This window comes from Microcebus murinus, chromosome 25 (genome assembly GCF_040939455.1).
Source record: "Microcebus murinus isolate Inina chromosome 25, M.murinus_Inina_mat1.0, whole genome shotgun sequence".
Lineage (NCBI taxonomy): Eukaryota > Metazoa > Chordata > Mammalia > Primates > Cheirogaleidae > Microcebus > Microcebus murinus.
The window spans coordinates 3,005,107-3,022,884 of NC_134128.1; positions in this window are offsets into that span (position 1 = coordinate 3,005,107).

The following is a 17,778-nucleotide window of genomic DNA, read 5'->3' on the forward strand; positions in this document are numbered from 1 at the left end:
GAAGTGAGACCTGGCGTCGGAAACAGGTCTGCCTGGTGCTGGAATTGACGCGGTGGCCATTAACGTCCGTGGCTGAGGAAGGAAGCGAAGGTCTGTGACAGAGCAGCTAATGGAATTTGTGCTAAACGGGGTGTCACCGAATGAGACTTCCCCTAGGTGACATGAGTGGGTGTCTCCTCTCTGCGGCCTCCAAAGTTTCACCTCGAAACATGCAATAAATTTTGCCTTCCCTGCTACCTCCAGGTATTCGTGAGCAAACTAAGACTCTTTAAAAGCTGTTGTCAGGTCTTAGCCTAGCATGATTTTAATATCAGTCTGTCTCTGCAGGAGAGAAGCAAGTGTTTATTTGTTGACATTTCTGATCTGAATAGCTTTGGACTCCAAATTATTATCTACTTACTTTTTCTTTGATTTATATACTTTTCCCGGATAAACTAATATTACACTTGCACACCACAGCAGATGACCCAGTGTCAGGCTCAGAAGTCGCCGTCGATATGCAAATGGTGCGCGTCCTCTGAGCACATGCGTGCGTGGTGCGTGCACACACTGTCTAACCACAGAGGGCTCCGCTGGCATCTAGAAATAGCCTCACACTGCTGACGGCATGACGGAAGAAAACTCATCCACACCTGCGCGGGCACGGCCGCGGGATGCGGAGTGCTGCTCCCAGGCGGGACGCCCGTGGGCGAGGGCTGGCCCGGGTGTGAGCAGGGCGCCCGCCGCCCGCGACGGCCGAGCAGCGCAGGCGCTGGGCTGGCGGCCTGCGGAGGGGCTGGGGAGAAGGGCCCCACCCGGCCCTGCCTGCCTGCCCGGGAGCCCCAGATGCTATCAGCGATTCTGTCCGAGTCTGTCTGGGTGATGGGTGATTAATGAGCCGTAACTACAACTATCTTTGACAAAAACCAGTGCTGCAGGGGCTGGGGAAGCTGGGGCGGGGTGAAGGAACTCATTTCATCTGCCCTCCGGTGCCCATAAAAATGTCTAGGGAAGTTCCCTTCTAGGCCGCCAGTCTACCCCTACGATCAGCGCTTCCCTGGGACAAAGCATTTCTAACTCAGACAAGCCTTGCAGAGAATTTTAAGGAAAGAAGGGGCAGTTGGTCTGCTTTTTTTATTCCAGGTTTTTTGAGTAGAATAAACTATCTTTGGCAGCTCAGAGGCAGTGTGCTGTGACTGCGTGTGCTGTGACTGCGTGCTGTGACTGCGTGTGCTGTGACTGTGTGTGCGGTGGCTGCGTGTGCTGTGACTGCGTGTGCTGTGACTGTGTGCTGTGGCTGCGTGTGCGGTGGCTGCGTGTGCGGTGGCTGCGTGTGCTGTGACTGAGTGTGCGGTGGCTGCATGTGCTGTGGCTGCGTGTGGGGTGGCTGCGTGTGGGGTGGCTGCGTGTGGGGTGGCTGAGTGTGCTGTGACTGAGTGTGCAGTGGCTGTGTGTGCGGTGACTATGTGCTGTCACTGTGTGTGCGGTGACTGTGTGTGCGGTGACTGTGTGTGCTGTGGCTGCGTGTGCTGTGACTGCGTGTGCTGTGACTGTGTGCTGTGGCCGTGTGTGCTGTGACCGCGTGTGCGGTGGCTGTGTGTGCGGTGGCTGTGTGTGCGGTGACTGCGTGTGCTGTGACTGCGTGTGCTGTGACTGTGTGCTGTGGCCGTGTGTGCTGTGACCGCGTGTGCGGTGGCCGCGTGTGCGGTGGCTGTGTGTGCGGTGGCTGTGTGTGCCGTGTCCACGCACCAACCCCAGCAGCAGTGCCCGGAACTGCAGCGAAGGAGCAGCGGCAGCCTGCTCTGAAGAGGTTAATTTCAGACTCATTTCTGTTCAGACTCTCCTGCTGCCGGCCTGGGCACCGTGCAACTGTGTCGGTAGAGAGCTGTTCCCCTCTAATCAGACCGAGGCTGACACGCAATCCGGCTGTGTCTCACTGCCAACTCGAGCAGGGACATTAGCCTCCAGCACGTACTTTGTCTGCTAAGGCACCGCTGTGCGACCCTCACAGTAGGGACAGGTTGCAATACTCTGCCGTCTGAGCCTTTCACCTGCTGTGATTTCTCCTGAAACCATCGCGCATCTACGTGGTGACCAGCCCGAGTCATCCGATGACGGCTCAGGTCATCCAGGGGTTGGCAGCGGGGACGTCTGTTTCAAATGACAGCTCCAGGTGACTTCGCACCGGCCCAAAGCCCACCCCGCCCCGCGGCGAGAGCGGCGGCCCTTCCCGCAGCGTGCGCAGCCCCGTCCTCCGGGGGCAGCCGCAGCGCCCTGGTCTTTGCCACGGTCGCCCCTCACCCCGCCAAGGGCCGTGGCTGGGCGCGGCCGGCTCCTGCTGGCACTGCGGGTCCGGCGAGCGTGTCTCGCGGAGAGCCGACTCGGGCCAGAATTCGCGGACCGGGCGCCCTGCGACCTGTGACCGCGCCCAGGCGGCATCTGCGTCCGCGCAGCACAGACGGCGAGCGAGCGCGGGCGACGCCGGATCCCCTCTCAGGGTGGAAAGCCAAAGCAGCACTCCAGCCCCTGCTGCCGCCTCTTCCTCATCCGCCAGACCAACGAGCCGCCCCGATGGGCTCTCCCAGACAGCGTCTGGCGCGGCTCTGCGCGGCGCGGACGGGTCTGCTGGCCGGGCTCGGGGTTTCCGTCCCAGCCGGCCGAGGCGCCGCCGGGCTTGCCCTGCCCCAGAGTGTGCACCCCCGTCAGAGCCCGAGGCCGGCACCCCGGGCGCCCCCACACGCAGCGCGGGGCCTCTCAGCCGCTGCCAGAGGAACCAGGACAGCCAGGGCCTGGAGGAGCCGCAGACAGGGCACCTGCCTCGGGCGCCGTGCCGTGAGGCCGGAGTCAGGCCTAGCCACCTCCTCGCCCGAGGTGACGACACCCCGTGCCCACACTCGAGCTTGCCCATCCCTGAGACGTGCCAGGCCCTCCTGGCACGCCACCGAACTTGGGGCTGGATGTTCTCACCCGCAGAATGTGGCGTGCCGGAGGGGAGGGACCCGAGTGCCATGAGGGCAACACACCGCGGTGTTTGTGACGTGGAGGGTGTCACGGCGTGCGGAGAAGTCTCAGCCTAGTGAGCCTTTGAGAGCCGCTTGCAGGGTGGATGTTGCGCCGGTCGTGTGGAGGAGACTTGTGCCATCTGCTCTCCCGGGTCTGCAGACCTCGGGTTTACTCCGGCCCGCCCGGCTGCGGGATTCCACTTTCTCCGTCAGCAACCTTTGTTGATTCTCAGTTCTTACGTGGAGGGGAGCAGGGGCCCAGGCGGTCGTGGGAGCCACGGGGAGCGCTGGCAACACGGTGAAGCTCCGCTCGCTCACCCACCTCTGCCCTCCTGCTGTGTGGCCCAGGTCCCCAAGTTTCACGAAAGACAATGTTCCCGCGGATGGGCCGGCGGCGGGGCTCTGCAGCAATGCTCTGCAGACCAGGGTGGGGGCTCCGGTAAATGCTGCAAAACCTAGAGCGCTCCAGAAAATCGAAATGAACCATACAGTAAATGTAATAAAGATTAGTCAAGCTCGCATCTTCTCTAGATAACGACTCTGGTCGTGTGTTTGTAACTTTCCCCATCCATGCTTTTCAGCTGTTCTATGGCCTCTGTTTGCTGATGCCTGAAGGATGTGCTCAGGCTGTTTATATGGGGCAACCCAGCTATGATCTTGGTTTTCAGCTCACCTGCTGAGAAGCTATAAAGTCTTAGAGTCAAGAACAGGAGAGAGGGCGGGTGTGGTGGCTCATGCCTGTAATCCTAGTATTTTGGGAGGCTGAGGAAGGAGGATCACTGGAGGCCAGGAGTTCCATACCAACCTGGGCAACATAGTGAGACCCTGCCTATGAAAAAAAATAGAAAAAATTATCTGGGCATGGTGGCGCATGCCTGTAGTCCCCACCTCTCAGGAGGCTGAGGCAGGAGGATCACTTGAGCCCAGGAGTTGGAGGCTGCAGTGAGCTGTGATTGCACCACTGCACTCCACTGGGGTGGCAGAGTGAGAGCTTGTCTCTAAACAAAACAAAACACAACACAAAGAGCAAGAGAGAGAACGACTTCAAAAGGCGAGGAGAGGACGTTACACAACGCCATTGCAGTGAATGTTGGTTTGGTTGCAGAAACCAGAACCCAGAAGTTTCTGAATGGGAAGGGCCTTGGCCTCGTCCGGCCCAGAGCTTCCTCCCGCCCGGCGGCGCAGAGGAAGCGAGGGGCTACAGGGGCTTCACGGGGCAGTGGGCAGTGCCAGTTCCGGAGTCAGAGACACGCGTGTCCTTATGTTTTTAGAGATATACACGGAGCATTTGGGACTGAAATTATAGGATGTCTCTAAAACTACTTCTGCAAAACAAAAATAGCTGAAGAGAATCTGAAAAGAGACGAGCGATTATTAAAGCTGGGGGACGGCACAAGAGAGGTGATCTATGCTTCCTACTCTCATATCTGCGACATTTAATAACTGAACAAAGCCAACCTCCTTGGATTCCTGACTTGACCTTGGCGTTGTTGGGCATGTTCTGCCAGGCTAGTCATTTTCCCTCTTGGCTTTCTAAATTATAAAATCAGGATATTAATTCTCATAACTGCTTTGAGGATATAATGGGGTAAGGAATACAATCCTTTGTAAACTAAAGTACTACACAAATGCCAGTTGTTTCCTGATTCAAGCAGAAGCCGTATTGATCAACGGCCTGCGGTGGCAGCCGGTGAGAGCACAAGAGGAGGAGAGGGCCGAGAAGGCTTGGGGGCAGCTGCTTGGAGCTCTTTGATTTTTCTGTTAATTTCAGGGCATCCGATGCCAGCAACGTGCTCTTTTATTTTCCACATGGACCACAAAAGCTGATGACAGCAGGGTGAGGACCAAGCCTCCCTGTCACCTCCTCGTGGGGGATGACCGCGGCTGATGCTGGAGGATGCCACGTGGAAGCAGTTTGGCCATCACTATGGACCAGACCGTCCCTGGCCTTCAGGTGTGTCCCGCGTGCGTGCTGTAGTGAGGGAGGCGCGCCACCTACTAGCCACCAGCACCACCCCGGCTGCCTGATCAGGCTGAACGTCCTCATCCACAAACTGGGGTATTAACATCCGTCTCGCAGGACGGTTGGGCGCATCGAGTGAGATCGCGGCCATGTATCATATTGATTCTGACAGCGAGGGTCACAGCGCAGGAGAGTCTGTGCAGGGCACAGGAGAGTCTGTGCAGGCACAGGAGTTCTCAGCCTCATAACACTTTTTTTTTTTTTTTGAGACAGGGTCTCACTGTGTCACCAAGGCTGGAGTGCAGTGGTGTGATCACAGCTCCCTGCAACCTCAAACTCCTGGGCTCAAGTGATCCTCCTGCTTCAGCCTCCCAAGTAGCTGGGACTACAGTCGGAGCCACCACACCCAGCTAATTTTGCTATCTTTTGTAGAGATGGGGTCTCACTATGTTGCCCAGCTTGTCTGCAACTCCCAGCCCGAAGTGATCCATCTGCCTTGACCTCCCAAAGCCCTGGGAGGTCATGAACCTTTTCAAAAGCCACTTAGAGGTTGGCGTTCAGCCAAGTTGTGAGGAGGGGAAACTCACCCATCTGCTTACCTTCGAGCACCCATCTCCCAGTTTCAAGTACATGGGGCTTTTAATTGAACCGTCTCCTTTTTATACTCTTCTTTTTATACCATACTATTAAATATTCTTTCACTTTTCCCTCCATCCTCTTGAGAGCTACTTTTAACCAGCTGTTCAATTGAAACAGGCCTACCTGCTCAATTGTCCCTTTTGCAAGGGACACTTTCATTTTACTGGGACCACAACTTAACCCCCGAAATGGAACGCTACTTGAGAGCTGCAGGCAGGGCCCATCCCCGTAAGGGAGGTGCACAGCCTGAGCCAGGCGCGGACACCGCAGGGGACAGACAGCCCGACCCGAGCACAAGGCGGGCTGAGCCCGGGTGTGTCGGGGACCTTCCTGCCTTTCTGGACCCTCGCACAGCTTTGCGGCGATGCCCATGCTGTGATAATCTCTCCATTTGTAACAGCGCGGGGTGAACGGTGTCTCTACTGGTGGACTTGGCTCCTGACAGAAACTCACCAATGCTATTGCTAAATGACTTTTCTAAGTAAGGTCTATCCACTGAAATAATTAGAGCAGAGGATCACATATTGGGGGGCTCTAGAACTTTCTCTATGTGAGCTGTCTCACAGTGAGATTTTTAAAGACAGGTCCCCTTTTGTGACAAGCATCCTTTGGGGACCTGTTCGGGGTCAATGGAAGTGCTGTGGGCAGCGCGAGGGTGGCGTTCTGCACACGCCCACACCAGGCGCAAGCCTCCGAAACACGGGAGGAAAGAGCCAGGCTGCAAAGAGGGATTTCATTGCCTGAGTCTTTGCAATTATACTCTTCAGTTTAACTTGTGAGAATGACTAGCTAGACATTTGCTTACTATTTGCTTTCATACTTACAGCAAATTTGTTAAAAATGTCAGAAATTGAAACATAAATATTTATATTTAAGAAGACATTTATTTCACAATTTCTAGACCTCTGGAATGTGGGGCAAAGGGACAGCTATGGGCAACCCCTGCCTGCTTCTTAAAGGGCGGGAGCAGCCTCAGGGATGGCGCTTCTGCACCGTGCCTGGGAGTCACTGTCTTTCCAGCAGGACATCTCTGGAACTTACCTGTGCGTGCGCATATAGACACATCCAGTAGCCAGCGACCAGCTTCCTGCTCTCGGTCTGTCTGCCTGTGTGCTGGGGCGTCGTCAGTCGCTGTCAAGGCAAACCTTAGGGCTCAGGCGAGCGGAGACAACTTCAGCTAACATTGTCTTAGCTTCCAGTAGAGCTTCCTTCTTTGTTTCTTAACCAATGTGTGCTTTATTTAAAGCTTTTAGATAAAATGCATTCAATTTCATTGTGCCTCAGTTTCCCCTGTGACTTAGAGAAAGCTAAATGTCCTTCTTCTGTAGCCTCCAACAAGACTTCAGATAAATGAGGATTTTACTTGATATTAAAGACAAGACAAATAGAAAATACTTAGTTGGAAGCTGGAAGAGATTCCTTATGGAATTGACGCTGTACTGGGGCACGCTTGCCATCCTAGTGCTCCTTGCAAGGCGAAACGCACTGCTTTGCATACCGTGTCTTCATGGGCTCCCCGTAAGTTTTAACAGGTTTAAATGCCACACTACTACACCTGCTAGTGATGGGGTGTCCGGAGCGGCTCGTGCTTCGGTGAGCCGTTTGTCCGCGGGCGGAGACGCCCAGCCCCCCGCTGCGAGCGCCTGGGCCTGTGGGGCTCCCGCGCCAGGAGCCGCTCGCCCGCGGCCGGCCAGCTCGGCTTTTGAGAGCAAGGTTCATATCGGACTGATCTTTCACTTTTTCCTCCCAGAATACGCTTTTTTTTTTTTTTTATTTCGGCATATAATGGAGGTACAGATTTTAAGGTTTCAATAAATGCCCATTTCCCCCCACTCCCCCCAAAAGTCTGAGTCTCCATCATGACCATACCCCAGATGGTGCACATCTCACTCATTATGTATGTATATACCCGCCCCCCTCCCACCTGCCCAATACCCTATTACTGTAGTACCTATGTGTCCACTTAGGTGCTACTCAGTTAATACCAGTTTGCTGGAGAATATATCTGGTGCTTGTTTTTCCATTCTTGGGATACTTCACTTAGTAGTATGGGTTCCAGCTCTAACCAGGAAAATATAAGATGTGCTATATCACCATTGTTTCTTAGAGCTGAATAGTACTCCATGGTATACATATACCACATTTTATTAATCCATTCTTGGATTGATGGGCACTTGGGCTGTTTCCACAGCCTTGCAATTATGAATTGTGCTACTATAAACATTCGAGTGCAGGTGTCTTTTTTGTAGAGTGTCATTGGATCTTTTGGGTAGATGCCCAGCAATGGGATTGCTGGATCAAATGGTAGATTCACTTGTATTGCTTTAAGGTATCTCCATATTGCTTTCCACAGAGGTTGAACTAGTTTGCAGTCCCACCAGCAGAGTAGGAGTGTTCCTCTCTCTACGCAACCACGCCAGCATTTATTGTTTGGAGATTTTTTGATAAAGGCCATTCTCACTGGAGTTAAGTGATATCTCATTGTGGTTTTGATTTGCATTTCCCTGATGATTAGAGATGTTGAGCATTTTTTCATATGTTTGTTGGCCATTCTTCTGTCTTCTTCAGAAAAGTTTCTGTTCAAGTCCTTTGCCCACTTTTTAATGGGGTTATTTGATTTTTTCTTCCTGATTTTCGAGAGTTCTAAGTATATTCTAGTTATCAGTCCCTTATAGGATGCATAGGATGCAAAAATTTTCTCCCATTCTGTAGGTTGTCTGTTTACTTTCATGACTATTTCTTTGGCTGTGCAGAAGCTTTGTAGTTTGATCATGTCCCATTTATTTATTTTTGTTGCTGCTGTGATTGCCTTTGGGGACTTCTTCATAAACTCTTTGCCCAGGCCAATGTCTAGGAGAGTGTTTCCAACTTTTTCCTCTAGAGTTCTAATAGTTTCATACCTTAGGTTTAAGTCTGTTATCCAGCGTGAGTTGGTTTTTGTGAGAGGTGAAAGGTGTGGGTCCTGTTTTATCCTTCTACAGGTGGCTATCCAGTTTTCCCAGCACCATTTATTGAAGAGGGATTCTTTTTCCCAGCGTATGTTTTTGTCTGCTTTGTCAAAGATTAGATGGCTATAAGACGATGGTTTTATATCAGGATTCTCACATCTGTTCCACTGGTCAATATTCCTATTATTGTGCCAATACCAGATTGATTTAATTACTACAGCTTTGTAGTATAGTTTGATACCTGGCATATTAATGCCTCCCATTTTGTTTTTGTTGCCTAGAATTGCTCTTGATATTTGGGGTCTTCTTTGGTTCCATGCAAAGCATAAAATTATTTTTTCTATATCTGTGAAAAATGCTGATGGGATTTTAATAGGTATTGCATTGAATCTGTAGATCACTTTGGGTAGTATAGACATTTTGATGATGTTGAGTCTGTCGATCCATGAGCATGGTATGGATTTCCATCTGTTTACATCCTCTGCTATTTCCTTCCTCAGTGTTTCATAGTTCTCCCTGTAGAGGTCTTTTACGTCCTTGGTTAAGTATATTCCTAGGTACTTTAATTTCTTTGTTGCTATTGTGAAGGGAATTGAGTCTTTGATTTGGTTCTCAATTAGATTGTTGTTGGCGTATACGAATGCCTCTGATTTCTGTGTATTGATTTTGTATCCTGAGACTTTACTAAATTCATTGATCAGTTCCAGGAGTTTCTTGGTTGAATCCTTGGGGTTTTCTAGATACAATATCATATCATCAGCAAACAGTGAAAGTTTGATCTCTTCTGCCCCTATTTGGATACCTTTGATTCCATTTTCCTGTCTGATTGCTGTAGCCAAGACTTCCAGCACTATGTTGAACAGAAGTGGAGATAGTGGGCAGCCTTGTCTGGTTCCAGTTCTAAGTGGGAATGCTTTCAATTTTTCCCCATTCAGTATGATGTTGGCTATGGGTCTGTCATATATGGCTTGTATCATTTTTAGGTATGTCCCCTTCTATGCCTATTTTCTTAAGTGTTCATATCATGAAAGGGTGTTGAATTTTGTCAAAAGCTTTTTCTGCATCTATGGAAAGAATCATGTAGTCTTTGTTTTTGCTTCTGTTTATGTGGTGAATTGCATTTATAGACTTATGTATGTTGAACCATCCCTGCATCCCTGGGATGAAGCCCACTTGGTCATGGTGGATTATTTTTTTGATAAGTGTCTGGATTCGGTTAGCTAAGATTTTGTTGAAAATTTTTGCATCTATATTCATTAAGGATATTGGTCTGTAGTTTTCTTTTTTTGTTGTATCCTTTCCTGATTTTGGTATCAGAGTAATATTCGCTTCATAAAAGGCGTCGGGGAGGTTTCCGTTCTTCTCGATGTTGTGGAATAGTTTCTGCAAGATAGGTACTAATTCTTCTTTGTAAGTGCGGTAAAATTCAGGTGTGAAGCCATCTGTACCGAGACTTTTCTTTTTAGGGAGATTTTTAATTGCTGTTTCTATTTCAGGTGTTGAGATTGGTCTGTTCAGGGAATCTATTTCTTCCTGGTTGAGCCTAGGGAGGCTGTGTGTTTCTAGAAATTTGTCCATTTCCTCCACATTTTCCAGTTTGTGTGCATAAAGATTTTTGTAGTTTTCATAAATTGTATCTTGTATCTCTTTGGGATCAGTTGTGATATCTCCTTTTTTATTCCTGATGGAGCTTATTGGAGACTTCTCTTTTCTGCCTTTTGTTAGCTTAGCCAATGGTGTGTCAATTTTGTTTATTTTTTCAAAGAACCAACTTTTTGTTTTATTAGTCTCCTGAATAGCTTCCCTGTTTTCAATATCGTTTAGTTCTGATTTGATCTTGTTGGTTTCACTTCTTCTGCTGGGTTTGGGGTTGGTCTGTTCTTCTTTTTCCAGCGCTTTGAGTCGTTTCATTAGATTGTCTATTTGTGATCTTCTTGTCTTTTGGTTATAGGCATTTATGGAGATAAACTTTCCTCTCAGAACTGCTTTAGCTGTGTCCCAGAGGAGTTGATAACTTGTCTCTCCATTGTCGTTTTCTTCATAGAACTTTTTTATTTCCGTCTTGATTTCTTCATTTACGAAGTAATCATTTAGTAGGAGGTTGTTTAATTTCCACGTTTTTGTGTAGAAATGTGAGTTTCTGTTAGGGTTGATTTCTAGTTTTATTCCACTGTGATCTGAGAAGGTACATGGTATGATTTCTATTTTTTTAAATTTCTTGAGATTTTCTTTGTGTCCTAGGATATGGTAAATCTTAGAGAATGTCCCGTGAGCTGATGAGAAGAACGTATATTCAGTGGATTTTGGGTAGAATGTCCTGTAGATGTCTGTCAGACCCAATTGTTCTAGAGTTTTGTTTAAGTCCATTATTTCTTTATTAATTTTCTGTTTTGAGGATCTGTCTCGTGCCATCAGCGGGATGTTGAAATCTCTGGTGATTATGGAGTTGCTATTAATCCATTTGCTTAGCTCCAATAAGGTTTGCTTTATGAATCTGGGTGCACCTAAGTTGGGTGCATATATATTTAAAATTGTTATCTCTTCTTGTTGGACTGTGCCCTTCACCATTATATGATGACCCTCTTTGTGTTTTACTACTTTTGTTGGTTTAAAAACTAAATCATCTGAAATTAGAACTGCCACACCAGCCTTCATTTGGCTTCTATTTGCTTGGAATATTGATCTCCACCCTTTTATTTTTAGTCTATATGCATCCTTGCAGGTTAGATGTGTTTCCTTAAGACAGCATATACTTGGCCTATATTTTCTTATCCATTCAGCCAGCCTATGTCTCTTGAGTGGAGAGTTTAAGCCATTCACATTTATTGAGAGAACTGATAGGTAAGGTAGATTACTGATGATTCTGTTGGGTCGGATGTTGTTGCTATGATTTCTGTCTTGAGCCATTGTAATATCTGGCCTTTAATATCTTTGGGTTTTGGTTGTTTTTATATTCGTGGGTTATTATTATGATGTTCCGTGCATAACGCTGTTTTAAGCACTTCTTGTAGGGCTGGTCTTGTCTTGGTGAATTCTCTGAGCCTTTGCTTGTCTGAGAATGTTTTTATTTCTCCTTCATATACGAAGCTTAGTTTTGCAGGGAATAATATTCTAGGCTGGGCATTGTTTTGTTTCAAAAGAGTGAGAATGGGGCCCCAGTCTCTCCTTGCTTGTAAAATCTCATTAGAGAAGTCTGATGTTATTCAAATTGGCTTTCCCTTGTATGTTACTTGCTTCTTTTGTCTTATAGCTCTTAGAAGGGCCTCTGTAGTTGATACTTTGGTCAGTCTGATGACTGCATGTCATGAAGTCTTCCTATTTGCTTTGAATCTCCCAGGGGTCCTCTGAGCTTCTTGAACTTGTATATCGAGATTTTGAGCAAAGCCTGGGAAATTTTCCTCTATTATATCTTCAAACAGCCTGTCCAACCCTTGAGTGTTGTCTTCTTCCCCTTCTTGTAACCCTATGACCCTCGTATTAGGTTTCTTCACATAATCCCACAGCTCTTGTAGGCTTTGCTCTTTTCTCTTGTTTCTCTGCTCTATTTCTGTGATTGATTTATTTAATTGGAGGGTGTTATCTTCAAGCTCTGAGATTCTTTCTTCTGTTTGATCTACCCTGTTCTTGAGACTTTCCACTGTATTTTGTAGTTCCTTGAATTGATTCTTCATTTCCAGGAGTTCGGTTACACTTTTCTTGATTGTGTCTATTTCTTTTCCCATAACCTGGAGGCTTTTTGTGGTTTCTTTGTGTTGGTTATTGAGTTGTTGTTGCAGCTGGGTGAGTGTTCTTATGATCCACATACGAAATTCCTCTTCTGTCATATTGGTTGCCTGATTTTGTTTGGTGTCCGTTTCTAGGGGGCTGGTGCTCCTCTTTGGGGGTGTGTTTTCCGTTTGGTTCTTCATATTTCCTGAGTTCTTTCGCTGATTTCCTCCCATGTTGATCAGTTGTTGTTTCTTTCCTTAGGTTATTGTTTGGGTATTCACACACCTTGTTTAGTTTCTGAGGCGTTAGGTGGTGTCTGTGGGTGAAATTGGACCACTCCCTGTATATTGAGTCAGTGGGTGCCGTGGAAAGGCTGTGCAAGATGCCGTCCCTGTCAGTAAGTGGCGTTTGCTTGGAGGAACAGGCTATACTGTTGATTTTGTGTCCTGTTAACAGCTCTTGTTCTGGGTGGAGCTGGGTTGGGTAAGCCTGCCCTCAGGCTGTTAGCAGGGGTCAAAGTTCTGTTCTCTGCTTCCAGGGAAAGCTGTCAGGGCGGGGCTGGAATGGTCCTGCTCAGCCAGAAAGCCTGTGTGTGGTGGTGGGGCTGTCTGAGACCCGCAGTCTGGAGCGGGCCTCACTTCTTTCCACCCTCCCCAACTCCGCAGCTACTCCTGGGCCTCTGCCAGCAGGCCAGACCACACGCCACCTGGCCTCCCCGGACTGTGATGCCGGCGGGGAGGTTCCCTGCACAGGAACGCCACCTGGGTTGGGCATACGGCCTCCTCCTGGGAGGAGGGTTGCCCTCTAGGACGCCGATCCGCCCCTGGAGGCACACACACCTCAGCAGGCTGTTCACGTATAACCCTTCTGTGCCCCGGACAATGCTAGCCCTCAGTGCAGGGGATCTGGTCTGCAGGTCCGACCTCTGGGTCCCAGAGTTCAAACTGTATCCCCACCAGGGAGAGGATTTCCGGTCCCAATTCACCTACAGGGAGCCCAAGCTGGGTCTATGTCTCTCAGCCTCTGAGTTGGCACCGTTCTCCTGGGAACACGGTGCCAGCAGCACCTGGGAGGGTGGGCGGGTAGGGAGCTCACAGTCTGAGTTCCCCTGAGTCAGGTGTAGGGTCCCAAACGGGAAGGTCCGGTTCCCTGGAGGTGCCTCTGGCTGGTGGCTGTATTGTCTCTCTGGGCAGCCTCGGGTAGGGTCGGTGGAGGGGAGGAGGAGGCAATATGGCGCCTGCCGCGCGGCTCGGGTCTGTGCACACGGAGGTGCCCGGAGCAAGTTGGGAACCTGGTGCCACGTCTGCTACAGGCTCACCGCTGGCTGGCGGCGGTGGCGGTCTCTGGGCTGGTGTCTGCAGGTCTCTCCACCCGCTGGGGAGCCCACCTGCAGTCCCGAATGCAGGGGAGGGGAAACAGCAAATCCACCTACCCTTGCTGCTGGTCTCTGGGCTGCTCCGGTGGTCTCAGCCTCCAGTTCTCCTCCGCAGCCTCCTCCTGTGGAGTCTCCCGGGGTCTCAGGTACCCCTCCTTCCGGCCCTTGTCCGCTGTATGCTCGTCTTCTTGCTTCTTTCCTCTAATTTCTGCTAGAATCTGTCTTTTCTGCAGAGACACTCTGTCTGGCGGTGTTATTCGTCTGCCATCTTGCTCATACTTTTGGGAATACGCTTTTTATTTAGGCTTTAGTCTAAAGAAATAAATGTTTTACCAAAACTGACTCATGAAGAAAGAGAAGATCTGTGATGACCTATAAGAAGTAAAGGGAATGAATTAGCAACTAAAAATCTTCCCACAAGGGAAAAAAAAAAGAAATAAATTTTTGAAAGAAAGATCATTGTTGTGGAATTGTTAAGTCAAATCAATATTTTCATATCTATAGTTTTAAGAAAACTCATCACAAGTATCTTGATGGCGTTCCCCACTACCCACGGCACTTCTTTTCTTCAGAGCTAAATAGTGTGGAGAGATTCAGAAATAGCGGAGCAAACTAGAAGTTGCTGCAGTCAGTATTTGAATATAGTCACTGATGTGAGAGATGAGAAATGCGGAAGAGAAAAATGGATTTGGGACAGTTGTTCCGCCAGTAATGAGGGAAACAGGCTTTGAATTCCATCTCCATAAAAAATAAAGACAGGCACAAGGAGGTTCTTAGCAGCTTTGCTCATAATGGCCTCAAGTAGAAATAACCCAAATGTCCATTAACAACGAGAAGGATAAATAAATTGTGGTGTAGCCACACAACAGCATGCTGTTGAGGGAAACAGAACAATCTGCTGGTAACAGAACACGCCATGAGCCAAGACGTGCCGCTCAGGGAGAGAAGCCGGACAGAAACAGTATATACTCTACAGTGAAATTTCCAGAAAGTTCAAGAACAGTCAAACATATGTATTATGATAGACAAATGTATGTGTGGCGATGGGAAAGTTGTTTTCTTGGGAGGGAGGCAGTTATAATGCGGACGGGGCACGAGGAAGCCCCCTAGGGTGTTAGGAATGGTCCATATTTTGAGCTGGGTGATATTTACATATGTGGAAATTTATCAAGCTATTCATTTAAGATACATGAAATTGTATATATAATAACTAAAATTGTAAAAAAAGAATGAAAGAGAATAAAAGCAGTGCTATTTATTGAGTGCTTACTGTATGCCAGGTGCAGTGCTAAGCAATGAGGCTTGAAAAGTATTAAGCGAGTTGTCCCAGGCCATGGCTTCTCACTGACTCTAAATCCCAAACTTGTAATCTCTGCTGGGGGTCCTGCCCTCTGGAGTCCAGGCTGAGCCTTGGCCTTGCGGGGACTGGGGCGCGGCCCGCCTGCCGGCCGAGCGGAGCAGGTGGGCTGGGCAGGCGGCAGCAGCTTTGCTGGACTTGTCTATTTGATAACAATAAACCTCTGTTGCCGTATTAACGGAGCTGTTAAAACATTTCCCTTGCTATTGCTTATGTCAAAAGCCCTTGCCAAGTCCCTGGGACAGTGGCCTGATTGTTGAAGGAAGGAACTTACTGGAAGACCAGTGAATGGTGTTTTTAACAAGGCATGGAGGTAAGAACAGAAAATGCATTATTTGTGGTATTTCTTCATATCTGGAGTTCATTCTGGCCGGATGCTCTTTTGGGGAAAAAAACCCAAAACTTAGGTTTTGGAATACATTTCCCCTCCATCCACTGTTCTCTCCACTACACTTAATTATTTTATTTAATTTGTTAGAGGTATGAGATTTAATCTGCAAACCTGATGCGTTATTAACAGTTATTAAAGGGACACTTACTATCTTAGTATTTCTTAATGAGGGGTTGGGGATGTGAACAGAACACGCACAGGCTCATCAACCGGGAGAAGAGAGAAACCTGTGCCCGGATGGCAGCCTGTCACCCTCGTCCCTCCTCTCCACTCTGTCCCCTCCTGGTCCCGTGGCTGCCACCTCTCGAGGGGAGGATTTCTAGCACCCTGTGCTCAGGAACCTCTGAGAAGGAGAGTCCCACCTGGTCCACCACCAAGTGAGTCTGCACCAGTGAGGACGCCAGTGAGTTGAGCAGATCCTGCAGAAATTCCTTTTTAGTCCTGAAGTCTGACTCCACGACCGGCAGACAAGACACTGCAGTGACAAAGAGCTCAACCATTCAGACTGTCATTCAGCTTCTGTGATGTTCCTCAGGCTCCTCAACAACAGACAGCGTGGGCACGGTACCTCCCTCAGAGCACATCTGAGGAGTTTACTGGGAGCACTTTGCCTCTCGGAGTGCTCGGTGAGCACGCGACTCCCTAGGCAATGTTACAGTAATGGCTAATTTAACCACTTCGGTGCGCGCTCACCGGCCGCGACGCCCGCCCGCAGCCGCACTCACCGTCCTCGCGACAGTCCGTGCTGCGCAGTGACGGCGGATCCGTTTGCTCTTGTGCGATGAGGAAAGCTCGAAAGCACTGAAAGCTTGTTTGACTTTCCAGGCAGCTTTACTTGTCATGTGAATCAGAATAGGTAACATAGACATACATGTTTTCATTATGTTCTTTTTAAGTGTTCACAATTTTATTTTGTTAAATGAAAAATTAGAAAAGTCAAGTTTTGTTATTCACGCTGAAGTCGACGCTGGGCCGTGCGCCTTCGTGTCACGGCTGTGGGCTACAGTCGACGCCGGGCCGTGCGTTCACCTGCGGCTGTGGGCTACAGTCGACGCTGGGCCATGCGTTCACCTGCGGCTGTGGGCTACAGTCGACGCCAGGCCGTGCGTTCACCTGTGGCTGTCGGCTACAGTCGACGCTGGGCCGTGCGTTCACCTGCGGGTGTGGGCTACAGTCGACGCCGGGCCGTGCGTTCACCTGCGGCTGTGGGCTACAGTCGACGCTGGGCCATGCGTTCACCTGCGGCTGTGGGCTACAGTCGACGCCGGGCCGTGCGTTCACCTGCGGCTGTGGGCTACAGTCGACGCTGGGCCGTGCGTTCACCTGCGGCTGTGGGCTACAGTCGACGCCGGGCCGTGCGTTCACCTGCGGCTGCCGACTACAGGCGGCGCTCGTGCTGAAGTGGTTGACAGGAGTAGCTGAGAGCCGACTCTTTGCCCTGGGGGTTGGGGGGATGTAAATGGGGCTCCAGTGCCAGGGACCTACTTCTGACTCTGCTTTCCTTGCTGGGTAGGAGTTAGGCCTGCAAAGGACGAGGCTTCCACTCTGCCATGCTTCAAAATTTGCTAGATGTAGGATTTTTAAATTAGAGTCTTGACTGCAAATAGGGAAACTTTAGTACAGGTGAACAGAATCCTAACTTTCCAACCTCTAAATTGGTTCATGTTGATCATAGATTCCAATCTTTCTGGACAGAAATTCTGTGATGGGAAGATATATGGCAAAGCCCAGGTGGGTCTCCATTACACAGGGCAGGCAGGAACCCGGGGCCAGGGCACCTCACACCCCGCCCCCCTTCCAGGCAGGCAGCCACTCCCCCACCAGCCTTCTGGGTCCCACTGGGGGGTTCTCAGAATGTCTCCCCCTGCAGCTGCCAGCCTGGCCTCAGAGACAAGCGCTCATTTCTATCCCTGTTTTAGGTCGCTGGCCATTCTGTACCATCTTTGCTTTACAGATGATCTAGAATAATTTTAAAAATCAAAGTAGAACCAGCCATGTTGAATCTGAGCCCAAGCGAAGCATCTTGGAACACGGTGCGACCCGAAAGTGGAACTGTCAAGGATCACGCTGCTCTGCTGGCCCTTGAGTTCCCTGGGACTGTTTCTCTGCCCTCTTCCCTTCATCCAGTAGGTGGCACTCCTGAGCGAGTCTTCCTGCTAAGGTTCTGGAGCTGGCGCACACGTGGGAGCCCCTGGCCTGGTGGCGGGCTGCTGTGTCCCTGCCACCTGAGGTAGCGAAGGCAGGCAGAGAAAGGAAGCACAAGGACACCTGGTGAACCAGGTCATCCCAAGAAAGACCCTGGGGCAGTGACAAAATACAGTCTAACCACATGCCGCAAACTCCTGCGGGCAGTATCTGAAAATAACATCAGGCTTATCTAGAACTTTCCATTCTCCCACTGCTAACTAATCTTTCT